The sequence below is a fragment of the Plectropomus leopardus genome, chromosome 3 (assembly GCF_008729295.1).
Source record: "Plectropomus leopardus isolate mb chromosome 3, YSFRI_Pleo_2.0, whole genome shotgun sequence".
Lineage (NCBI taxonomy): Eukaryota > Metazoa > Chordata > Actinopteri > Perciformes > Serranidae > Plectropomus > Plectropomus leopardus.
Genome location: NC_056465.1, coordinates 17,154,060 through 17,167,213, shown reverse-complemented (window position 1 = coordinate 17,167,213; position 13,154 = coordinate 17,154,060). Strand labels below are relative to the sequence as shown.

Here is a 13,154-nt window from a genome sequence, read left to right as displayed (position 1 = left end):
TAAAAGAGAGAGGGAATTAAATAAATTAAAATGTGAATCACTCACTTTAAATACGTAGCTATGCTGGTTTAAGACATGAGATGTTTTTTTTTTTTAAAAAAAGCTATGATGTAAGTGTGATGAAAGGTGGAAGTGTGTAGATGTTCCTGTAAACTGAGTGAGATGAACAAATCGCCCTTTGCATAGCACTCACCTAGGGAGAGTCTAAGTGTGTTGGGGGGAAGAGGGATCATGGGAAAATATCCAGACATACAGCTCATGTCCAAATGAACACTGGCATGGTGCATAATGCAGCAGCTCAGCTCCTCTGTAGTTAGACCACTGTTAAATTGTTTGATAACTACTCATCTGAATAAATCCACATGTAATTCTTACATTATATCTTTTGAAAATAAAGAAGAGGAATGAAAAGTATGCCCACATGGACGGATATTCTGGTTCCACTGCTGGATTGTTTTCAATAATTTCTATTCTATTTTTCTAGTTATTTGTGTGTTATGATTACTCAATTTCCCCCATATTGTCATATTTTGGGGTATACAGTTTTATATGAACCATTTAGGGCTTCTGTGTTTCAAACTTACTATATCTGTCTTTACTTTTTAGATTTTGTTTCTAGTATGCGCCAATAAACACAACCTAAATGCTCAGCAACAACACAGAGGAAGGGGCGTGGGGGACGGAGGAGGAAGGCGAAACAACGGGCGTCAGATCACTCCTCGTTACAGCGCTGTTGACGGCACTTCCTGATGATATCATTAGGGCTTCTGGCGGGCTCAGCAGACAGATTGCAGCCCAGGCCTCCCTGACAAACACAGCACCATCGCTCGTTAGCGTTTAGCCAGGAAGCATCAATACGCCAGCCGCTGCCCAGGATGCTTTGTAATATACCATAACCTACTCCATCACATCAGCAGGCGGAGTGAACACAATGTTGTACAAAGCTACTATTCTGGAACATTGGTCTAATAACGTTTTTCAGCTGTGCCACAAATGAGACCATCGATCCTGCTTAATTATAAAGATTAGTCACGCTTCCACCTTGGCCACGGCTTAATACTCTAAGAGTATTTTACACCTTGGAGTCTGTACATGGATTTCTACTCTTGGAGAAAGAAACAAACCTGAAGCTAAAATAATCTATACTCTATTTCTTCCCTTCTTCATTTCCCTCTACAGCTCAGATCATCCTCATCGCCCAGAGGGAGCTGTTCCTGGCACATAGCTCATGAACCAAATGAAAATGTCTACCTGCAGAGTGCAGGTGGTGGAGTCTTCGCTCTGCGTTTATGCAGGGATCTGATTTGGATGTGTTTGATGTGCGCTTGGAACAGCAAATGCCAGCCCGGTGGCAGGTGGCTTGGAATGTGCTCAGAAGCCTACCGCCTCAACACCAGGGAGACCACAAAGTAAGGACTGTGTGAAGTTCAACTCCAGGTGGACAGTTCCAGAAAGCTCTGCCAGCGGCTCGTCAGCCTCGGTCCCTGTGCTGAATTATAAAATCTTTGGAAGGCTCAAGTTAGTGCAATTTTTTTTTTAATGCTTCATAAATAATAACGCTGAAGGGCTTGCGCTGGGCCTTTTTTGTTGACTGTTACCAAACGGTTAAAATCAGAAAAAATGTTCTATATATTATGTATTTTTCATTCTGTGTGCACCAACTGCTGAAGGTCTGCAACTCCAAATGCTTTGAGCAAATACAAATGTCATTATGTGAAAATAATACTTAACAAATGTCATCTGAAGGTCAACAAAACACAACCACCAACTTGCGGAGGGTGACAGATAATGAGCCAAACAAAATTAATTGAGAGCCAATTAAAACCAACATTGGCTGCTGTTGTATTGTACTTCTTGGCGAAAGACAGACAGGAAGAAGGAGAGAAAAAGGGACAATTGTGTTTGAGAGGATGGAGGGAGTTTCATCTGTTTCGCTCCATCTTTCGTGGAGGCTCCTCGCTAGGTGGTATTATCTTTTGTTTCCAAGCTCGTACTGGCTTCATTACATATTCTAGCTATTATTTAGTGGAGCTGTGAAGAACACATAAAGACTCCTTCCGCTGGCGGGAACACCGACAGAGGGAGAACAAGTGAGGTAAGAAAAAAAGAAGAAAAGGAAGGAGAAGCGAGAAGGAGAGATAGGAAGGAGGGAGACAAAGGAAGCAAGAGATGAGGTGGAAAACTGAGAGGAAAGGAGGAATGGAGATTTATTCTAATTAATATCTTATTTTCTACCTTGTCTATTATTATTCTCTCTCAAAATTGAAACCCCAAGTTTGACTCTTGTAACGAGCACAGACGTTATTCTTAACCTCGTAAAAATCGGGGTGAGTTACGATTCATCCTAAACTGCATAAACACTGAAAACAACAAAATACTTAATTGCACACGCTGGATAAAATTAGATCTGTGTGAACAAATGTTTGATGAAGGAAGCCCAGAAGGAGAAGGACGGAAAAGGTAAGAGAGAGAGAAAAAGGGAGAGCAAAAGAGAAATCACAACTTCGTGCTATTTTGAGATGCTTTATGCTCCTCTCTCCGTCAGATTCACACATAGTGGAGATGCAAAATCCCGCTAGTGTTGCATGTGTTGTGCTATACTGTGTGAGTTGCATATCTCCTCTGTCCACTTTGCGATTTCCACTCTCCTCACATGTTTCGCTCTAGTCCCAGCTTTTGTCTTTGGTAAACCACACAACAGTTAATCTAAACAAATCTTTCCTATTAGTGCCATTTATGATCTCTGTACCCATATAACAGATTAAAGTCGCTTTGTTTTTTTCTTGACCGGTTAGTCAGTTTAAAGCCTAATAATATTACCATTTAAAAACAACAGACCTAAGGGCTTTTAACATACAAATCCAAATGAACCCTCTTTGAAGCCCTATCTCAAGCAGCAGCATGTACGTGCATGTGTGAAAACAAACTCTACCCTTTGAAAACCCTTGTCACCAGCATGTGTCTCTTTTCCGCCATTTCCTTTTGTCTTTTTTTTAATGTGACTGCAGTCTCAGTGTTTAGCATAATTGTGCTCAGTCTCCCCTGCCAGCCTGTGCCTTAACAGAGTGCTAGTGGCCATACGCTTTTTTTTCTTCTTTTATCAGGAAAAGAGGAAACACAAGAAATGAAATAAATGCTGAAAATTATCTTTCACAAGCACGATAAAATTTTTTTAAAAAAAAACAACAACAAAAAAATCAAACAATGCAGCCAGTCTATTCACACAATGGGCTTTTACTGATAAAGGCTTGCCTATAGCGACAAACTGAGATTTACATTGGCGCTCACAAAATGGTCTTTCTGTGCTTATGAAGTGAGTCTTATATGGTGCCTAATGACATGTCTTCCCTGTCTTCAGCTATTACTCCTTATCACAAACACACCTATCAAAGAGATTTGTTTTGTCTGATCTCATAAGGAAACATGCAAAACAGTTCATGACAGTTGAGTACTCTGCACACTAAGAAATGGCACGGTGAACCAGAAATGGAGCTTCATGGTTGTATGCCTCTGCTGAATAGTCAAGTTGCACTTACAATTTACATCCATGTCCGTGAAAACATGAATGTATCCAACCAAATGTCTCCCCTTCTGCCAGTAATGGCCAGAGAAGTGGTTATGCAGAACATTATAATGTCACAGTGAGGCTGACCTTTGACCTTCTGGATGTATAATGTCTTCACTTTGTCATTATATCCCATCACACATTTATGTGAACTTTTGTCAAAATTAGCATATGAATTCTGAGTTATGGCTGAACACATGCTTTGTGAGGTAACAGTAACCTTGACCTTTGACCAGCAAACTCTAATCAGGTCACTCTCGAGTCCATGTGGACATTTTGTGTCAGTTTTGAAGAAATTCTTCCGGGGTGTTCATGAGATATTTGCGTCATTAAAATAGCCTCATTCCTAATTCAATTAAATTCCCACTGCACAAAAAACCTGCTAACATCTGGCTTTTTAATGCAATGGGAATGTGTATGATCAGCATTCATACCCAGGTCAAATGACTCTGCAGTAGACATGGGTTTTTATCGTCTCCGGCTCCAGTCGGCATTGATAGAAACACAACACCCAGGTGAATGCAGTAATTTCAGCCCTGTTACCAGCCAGATGCAATGATGCGCCATCACTAAGCAGCGCTAAAACATCGATCCAAATACATCTGCACCGAGTTTGACAGGGGGACTTAATAAGCAAGAGACAAATAACGAGAAGAAACCACTGAAAAGACCTCTGCTTTTCTGCTGTCTACTGTTTACCTGTTTTCCTGCCTGTCTGTGACGTCACACGGACAAGACAACGCCCACACACATGCCAGCTGACAGAAAGGCAGATTCACTCTACAGCTTTAAGTTCAGTGGCAGTGGGAAAAAAAACATTTAGCAGGTCTACCCATGCTTAAAAAAACCTGCATGCACCCGCTAATTGTGGTGGGAATGAGGTAAATGAGACACATGCAGGGTCACAGTGACCTTAATTTTGCCCATCAAAATGTAATCAGTGTATCACTGAGTCCAAGTGAACGTTTGTGCCAAATTTTGAGGAGAAAAAAAGTTGTTCAGGTTCAAGTTGCTCTCGAGATATGGAGTGCACAAGAATGAGACAGACAGCATCACTGTAACCTTGAATTTTGACTGATGACCACCAAAATCTCATCAGTTCATTGCTGAGTCCAAGTAGACGTTTATGCCAAATTTCAAGAAATTCCCTCAAAGAGTTCTTGAGATACTAAGTTCAGTTGAACAGGATGGAAGGACAGACAATCCAATAATGTAATGCCTATGGAGGCATAATAAAAACATGGCCTGGTTTACTTTATATGATATCAGCACAGTTTGACTGTGTGGACTGATACTTCACTGTGGGTACAGGTCCACCAGTATTTAAGTCCAAGCAAATCCATTTTTTATTACATTACATTGTAAGTATCTTTCTTGACTGTGCAAGTGAAGTGCAATTACTGAGCGAGTATTCCTTGCTACTTAATCTTGCTCAAGGACATTTAAAAAGGACACATGAATGTTGGAAGTTGTGGGCTGTTGTGGGTATTGAACCTGAGACCTCCACTTACGGGCCACATCGACCAACCTTAAAACCCAGCTAGTGCCGCCCCTGCTGAGTAATAATTCATGTTTTTCTGGGTCAGAGGAGAAAAGATTGGTGCCATTTTTTTCTGTCTGTCCTACTCCATGATGTATGCGGCCCCATTAGGATCCAAAATGAGAAAAAAACAGTGGCTACAGTTGAGGCAAATAAAGTCCCTGGTAATAATGACTTCACTTCCATGTGGACCAATTAGTCTCCATCTCAGTCAAAGTGACCCTCCCTGCTTGCCAACACGCACAACCTCCAGTCTTCGCTACTACCCACTCCTGGCTGTCTTGCAGCATGTTCACTGCCTTCATCCATTCGATAAAGAAGGCTGTAATGGGCAGCAGGTCTGGGACATTTTTCCCCGCCGTGACAGCTGCCCTGGTTAACAGCGCTGCATGCCACAGGCTGATCTGATGAGGAGCGTTAAGGTGCCAAGGTGCGATAACAAAGAAGACTACCCGGGCAAAGTTCAACAAATACATGTTTTTGAAGGCCAATTCAGATTGTGGAACACACTCATGTACTGAAGCTGTTTATAGTGGATACATTTTTGCCAGCAGTCTTTAGTACATTAGAATTTCATCATTTTCTTCCCAACATTTTTTGAGGATATATATTTGTTTTGAAGGCACAGCTATCCACCTATCTATTTTTTGGAAGGAAAACTAATATGTTTCACTGCAATGAAACTAAAACAGTTCCTTTCATGTTTTTAATGCACTTTCTGTAGCTTCAGTCTAGCAGAAAATATATCAGAAAATGTCTAGGTTTTAACAAAAATACTTATATGGACAAACCTATAAATAGATCTAGTTTTAGTCTAGGTTGGACAGGGTAATGACAAGAGAAGGCAAAAAGCGGATGGGTGGGAACAATCAGAAAAGAGACAGCAAAGGGTGGCAAGAGTCTCATTTATAAGAGTGAGGGAAACAAAACAATCAGAGAGGGGTAGGGGGAAGAGTTGAAGAGACAGACAAGTGCAGAAAAACAGAAGGACAGATGAGGGGATAAAAGAAAAGCAAGGAGGGGCAAGCACGGATGATTAATTTCAGAGAGTGCCTGAAGCCGTGGTCTACCCACCCCTGTCGCTGCTTTGTAGCAGCTTTGCCATGTGTACCCCCCAGTCCCATTTGTGTAATTCAATTAGTGTGCTCCAGCGGGCCTTGATTGATTTGTTTAGGCGATCAACAAAATGGCTGGCCAAGTCTCACTCTTTCTTTCCCTCCCTCTCGCTCCTTTCTCTGCCCACTCAGGCCTGCCGGTCGCACACTATTCTTTTCATCATTTTATCTCTCATTTTCAGTTCATGTCTCTCATTAGTCTCTCATTTCTCAGCACCTTTCCTGTCGTTTCCTCGCTATCCTCTCATACAAACACTGCTCACTAAAGCTCCTCTACAGTGCAATTAAAACCCCAAATTAGCACCTTACTGTATAAGTGGATACACTCAAAATAATAACCTTTGCAGTACATGAATTAAACTCACTGACATGCACAGAAGAGTGCATCATTCAATATGTAAGTGCACTTAATGATTCAGGAGGAACTTTTACAAATATGTTAATATATTAATAAAAATAATTAGATTTACTGTTATAAAACATAGATTCGAAGATATGTGCTCTGCTATTGAGAAATATCAGGCAAAACCTGTCCTTGTTGACATTGCAGTTTAAATTGAAAACAGCAAGATAAGAGGCATTAACAAGTTTCACACCATGTTTGCATTTCTACATCATCATTATCACATCATGCATAAACATTATAAGCCCAGTAGTATCCCTCTTCACTGGCTGGTGTATTTCCAAGTTTTGCTACGACTGGTTCAGCAGGGTTCCATTAAATAACTCTGCAGTTGTTGTGTGGGTGATCATCAATTCAAATACCTCTTTTTACAACAGAGGGCGACAACATGCCAAAAGTTATGGATTTAAGTTGCAGTTTAGTAATTACACATTAGAGACGACAGTCAGTGTGGACACACGGCAGCCAAGTATGGAAATGCCCTTTCCTCTCCGTCTCCCTTCCCTTCTGTCTGTATCCTGTCACTCGGGCATGCTCTGCCACCACCCCAAGGTCATTATACTGTGATCGCACCAGCATGGCGCCCCACGTGTGACGCCATTGTTGTCAGCCCCCATCTGGTGGCTTGTAACGCTCCCATGAAATCAGTAATGAAGCAGGTAGGGAGTCCAGCTACCTTTCTACCTATCGCTTACCTCTAGGCCAGCACCTGGGTGGCTTTGTATGCAAGCAAAACCATGTAGATTTTACATTTGGGGAATCAGCTCTTAGACATGAGGCCAAGAAGCTTCTTAATATGATGTGCATAGGGATTGCCGTGACATCTATAACTCTATTACTCTCTCTGAGATAATGCCACATTACATTACATTTGCTACTTTTTCTAATGCAAAACAATCTCAGCGGGCAGCCTCTGTTGCTGCTCAGTCAGCCTTTAGTCACCCAAAAAGTAACCTTACTTACTGTACTACAATGGTTTGTAAGAAACATTTCTGCTAAAGAGCTCAATGGCTAAAGCGAAACAACCTTACATTTCATAAAACCTTGTTGAGATCTCACTCCCTCTTGACTTGAGCCATTTATTTACTTTCCTTACTTCCATGTTCCTTCTTGTGCACTTAAGTGCCAGAGTGATTTTAACCAATGACAGGCTCTGCCATACTGAATTGGCTAAAAGAAAGCTAAAAAAGGGCAGATGACGGCCAACGATGTGTGACACACCACGGCCACTAGGGCAACAGATGCTCAGAAATGGTGGACTGTTGGTTTGGTGTGTCTGGGCCTGTGTTTTTCCATTGATACTTTTTTCGTTAAAGGATAAATATAATGAGGCCATAACATGAATTGGGTACTAGCAGCAAACAGCAGGAAAAAAAAAAAAAAAAAACATCAAGGATATGAGAGCAATAGGAGAGCAATACCATGGAAATTAGTACTGAAATGGTTTCAAATTGTAACAATTTATATTGATTGATAAATCAGTCATTTTGACAGCATACTACAGACTTCAAATGATTTCAGAATTCTGCATAAAAAAATCTGTACAATAGAAAACCAACATTTGTCCGTACAACAGTTTAAACTTCCTTCATTGGTTTTGTTGGATAAGACTTTATGATGCTTTTGATAACTCACAAAATTCTTAACAGGCACACACCTGTACCTGTATGATATCCTTAAACTTTATATTTATTCCCATGCTCCCTACTCTGTTTCTAGAGTTAAAAAGCAGTCAGCAGGCTGCAGGCCCTTTTCCTATCATTTCCCCGTCCTCTGGAATAACCTCCCTGCTGACTTCAGGCAGTCCAAGTCAAAACTCATCTTTTAGCCTTAACTTTCAGTTAGTTGCTTGTTTTTTTTATTACTTCAGGCCTTGTACCTATTACGATTATCCTTCCGGCGGCTCGGTCTCAATGAATCTATTAAGCCTAGTACTTATAGTCCGTGTTTGTCCTGCCGACGAGAATGCTTTCCGAAAGCGACTGCATCTCTCTCACTCTCTGTTTGTTTGAGCGTCCAAGCCGTCCGCCAATCTTTCTACCTTTTCTCCCTCCCTCTCTCTCTCTCTTTCCCTCTCCCTGTTTTCTCCTTCTTGTCCTCTCTTTTCAGTCAGGCTTCTTTGGACTGGACTACCAGACATCTTGAGACCTCTGTGTTTCTTTCTCTCTCCTGGCTGACGGTGCCTCAATCCAGGAAATTCATCCTCTACTCTTGTTTTGTGTCCATCTCCATCTTTGTGATTGATTCCTTTTCTGTCTTTTCTGCCTTTTTTGTCATTTTGGGGGAGTTTCTCCTTATCTGAATCACAGGTCTAAGGATATAGAGGGTGTCATGTGCTGTACTGATTGTAAAGCCCCTTCAGATAAATGTGTGATCTTAGATATTAGGCTATCTAAATAAAATTGACTTGACTTGGAGTGACATTAAATGAGTCAGTATTGGGACAAGTGATATCTGACTGAAAGACATGTTTTTAAAAAGCTCCATTTTCGAGAGTCACTTCAAATACATGAAAGTCTGCATTAGCAGATGTGCGTCTATGCAAACAAACTATTTGTGTCCTTCTTGATCTTAAATACATTCACATCTCTCTCCAGATCCTGTGCTATTCACTTTCTCTCTACATTATCACCATACACTTCTGACGGCGAGTCAGTGTCGGCATTCTGTAATGTGGTGGGGAGCAATCGCTTTTTTCAGGCCGCTTATCTTATTATGCAAATGCAGAGTTCATAAGTCATGCTTGCTTTTGTTCGCCACAATATGATTTATGAGACCTTCTTACTCAAACAAAGCAAAGCAGGGAGGGCTGGATTTGGCTATGCTGGTTGTGAGTTGAGGGCTTAAAAGGAGTGAAGGTTCTGAATATCGTCTGAAACCCCTGGTGGTCATGATTATGTTGGACAACATGCTTCTGTTTAGAGATTCATGTCACGTATGGCTTGTATGAAATGGCTGAGGATGGAGGACCTTAATCTTACTGTAGGAGCTCTATCATCGAATAAATCACAGCTTTGCTGTTCCAGACTAATCGCCAACTAAGAGCATTCATCTCGTCCCCATGAATACAGAGACATACATGTCAAACTGAGATATTCACTTACCTGCTCAGCCTGTGGAACAAAACCATTTTACTGCAAACACACAAATCAACAATCACACTGAATCAACTGGAGAAAAATGCTTCAGCAACAGAGCCTGCTGGATAATTACAAAGGAAAGTTACATTGTCCGGGAAAATGAAAAAAAAAAAAAAAAAAAGGGAAAGGAGGAATTATTTGACAACGCTATCGTATAATTCATCAGAGTCACACTGCTTTAGCTCTGTGTAATTCCCTTCCAACCTTGATATCCTCCTGTTTATCCTCTGCCATTATAAGAGCTGATTTTGAATGGATGTATGTTTTGTCTTTTTTAAAAAGGCCGCCATTGCATGCAGCAACCTCCTTGTTTTTTCCTTCATATGCTGCACAGTAACAGGGAGGAGGGGAATTAAATGAAAAGTAATTTATGCCGGCTTTTTTCCTGACATACTACAAGTATCTCCAGCTAGGGCTCATGAAAGTGATGGGGGCTGCATTAACATACAGAATGTGGCTATTGCTCTGGCTTTGGATGGGAGGATGAGGAGGATATCAAAGCAGAGAAGAAGGTTGCTAAGATCATGTTGAACAGTTTAAAGGATTCAATAGCCTGGTCTTATTAACAAATAAGGCTGCCGTCGCCCACCCCGATACTTCCCATCACCAATCCCCCACCCTCCAGCCCCATGTCCATGTCCAAACTATTTAAATGTCAGAGGCACAAAGCAAACAAACTGCCTCGTAATAACCTCCATCATCCCTCCCCTCTGCTTTTTCGACCTTCTCAATCCCTGTATCACAACCAGCCGGCATCACAATTTGAAATGCTCAGTAGTTTCCTGACACTGATGATGTGGAGGATATAACAGGAAGGCACAAACACACAATGCCCAAAAAGGTGGAAGAGCTACATATTCACAATGACATAGGGCATGGAAGTGTGAAACACATGATCACGCTCACAAACAGTGTGTACAAAGAACACACAACCCAAACACAGATGAAGTATTAATGTTAGTGGGAAGAGAAGATTTTGTCTTTTTTTTAAGGAGGAACAGCCCGCATGATATTCCCACGATTAGGTGGAGTTAGGCGCGGTTATGTCTGGTTTAATGTAAGTTAAAATATTTTTACTCCCTTTTTTCATTGTGTTAAACATCTTACCTCGTATCGGGGTACCCTCTGGAGGAGACACAAAAACGAAGACACAACATCAGTTTAGTTCAACGTTATTGTTAGTAGTAGTTAGAGGAGTTATTTGGGTTGGAAGGTGGATCACTGGAACTAGATTATCAAACCATTAGGTAATCTCTAACAGGGATTTCAGAGATGAAGATTTTTGTTTTATAGAAAGAGAAAGAGACGAAACAACACCTCTTACTGCTGGTATCACAAAATCCACCCATACTAGCTTTTATTTTTCCTGAGATATATATTCCCCTTAGTCTGTTCCTGGACCTCCTACCAGTTGGAGTGCCCCAAAAACCTCTAAAAGCAGGTGCCCAGGAGGCATTTTTGTCAGATGCCCAAACCACCTCAACTGAGGACCATGGCCTCAGACTACGAATTACTGACTCTCATCCCAATCTCTTTACACTCAGCTGCAAACCACCAAAGTACATGCTGGAGGTCACAGATTGATGATGCAAACAAAACCACATCATCTGCAAAGAGCGCGATGCAATTCTGAGGCCCCCAAATGAGTAAACTTTGAAAAAGGTATTCTTTTCTCTTTTTTCCCCTCCTTGCCTTCAACATATTATATATATAGAGAGAGAGGATATACAATGCCTAATCAGCAGAGCTGAAGAATCTCAAGGTCATGGCATGCACTTTATCATAACTGCATCTTTGGATTGTAGTACCGAGCAGGAGAGGATCGACCTTAAATTGACATGGTTTTCTCCAGTGGCAGAAGGCTGTTCCCAGCCAACTGACCTTGAATAAGAGGCCTGTAAAACAAGTTAGAAATGCCACTATACTATACAGGGTATCTACATTAGTATGGAGCAAACTTGCTGAGGGAAGACAGGAGTCTCCACTGAACAAGAATTTTAGGCTGCATCTTTAGGCAAACCACTAGTAAAATCAAACAGATTGAAGTTCTTATTTATCCAACAAGTCGCAAACCTGCTTAACTGTGACAGATAGACTCTTCACTTCAAGCTTCATCCCTCCTCCCTAGTCAATTGACCTCTTTTCATTGTTTCATTTCACCAAGACTTGTATGTTCCCCTATTCTTCGTTCATTGTGAGTCTGTATTGTGTTACATGCATGACTGCAAGCCAAATGTCCCATTAGAGACAATAAAATATCGTGCTTGTCCAGTTAGTTGCTGGTAGGCCTTTAAACATAGCTCGAGTTGTAGCTTGGATGTAAAATGCATCCCTTATAGGCAGAGCTTTGGGTGTGGGTAGGGGAGCATGCTTAACTTCAACTCCCTCTGTGCCAAGCATTAAACTGTCCTTCCGCTCTTGTCTTTCTCCCCCTCTGTTTATTGTTTTCCAACTGTTTTCTTGGCTCCCCTTTTTTTTTCGTGTTTTATGTGTTTCGCCATTCCTACTTCGTTCTCCCAATATCTGAGTTAATGTGTCTTAGTCTTTCCCACAGTTTCCTACCTCTTGCCTTTTTTTTAGTCTCCCTCTCTAAATCTAAGGATGACTCATGGCAACAACATGCCCTTGGCCATCCCTTGAGAGTGCCAGCAGGGCTGAGCCAACCCATGGGAGGTGCCCTACTTAGCATAGATGGCCTGCAGGCAAAGAGCTGAGGGTCAGGGGTACACACTGTCCATTGAGCCAACACTACCGGCCCTGGCCCTTGTGTGCAAGCAATCATGCAAGCTGGATACAACAACATACGCTAGTAGTTCTACCAACTAGCTGACAGAACAACAATACATTCCTTCAATCCATCCTTTTTCTGCCACTTATCCAAGGCTGGGTCATGGTGGCAGTGTGCTAAATAAGGTATAAATATAAGGTCCAGATGTCCTTCTCACCTGAAGCATTTTCCAGCTCCTCCTGGGGGATCCCAAGGCATTCCCAGGCCAGATGAGCTATATAATCTATCCAGCGTCTTCTGTGTCTACCCCGAGGTCTGCTACCAGTCAACCACTCTAAAAAAAGATACCCCGGAGGCTCCCTGATCACATGCCTGAACCACCTCAACTGGCTGCCATTTAATGCAAAGGAGTAGCAACTCTACTATGAGCACCCTCCATATGTCTGAGCTCCTTGTGCTATTTCTAAAGGTGAGCCCAGCCACCCTTTGAAGTTAAGTCATTTTAACCCCCTGTGTCCATGATCTCATTCTTTCGGTCACTATCCAAAAGCCATGACCATAGGTGAGAGTCAGAACGTAGATCGACTGGTAAATTGAAGGCACTGCCCTCTAGCTCGGCTTCCCCTTCACCACAGTTTTCCGTTACAATGCCTGCATGCTGAT

At 41.7% G+C, this 13,154-nt stretch overlaps 1 protein-coding gene across 10 annotated transcripts in view; it reads right to left on the bottom strand.

Moving 5' to 3' along the window:
* Positions 1-13,154, bottom strand: part of ptprsa (protein tyrosine phosphatase receptor type Sa) — a 257,348-nt gene that overhangs the window by 83,077 nt on the left and 161,117 nt on the right. The window lies entirely within an intron of this gene.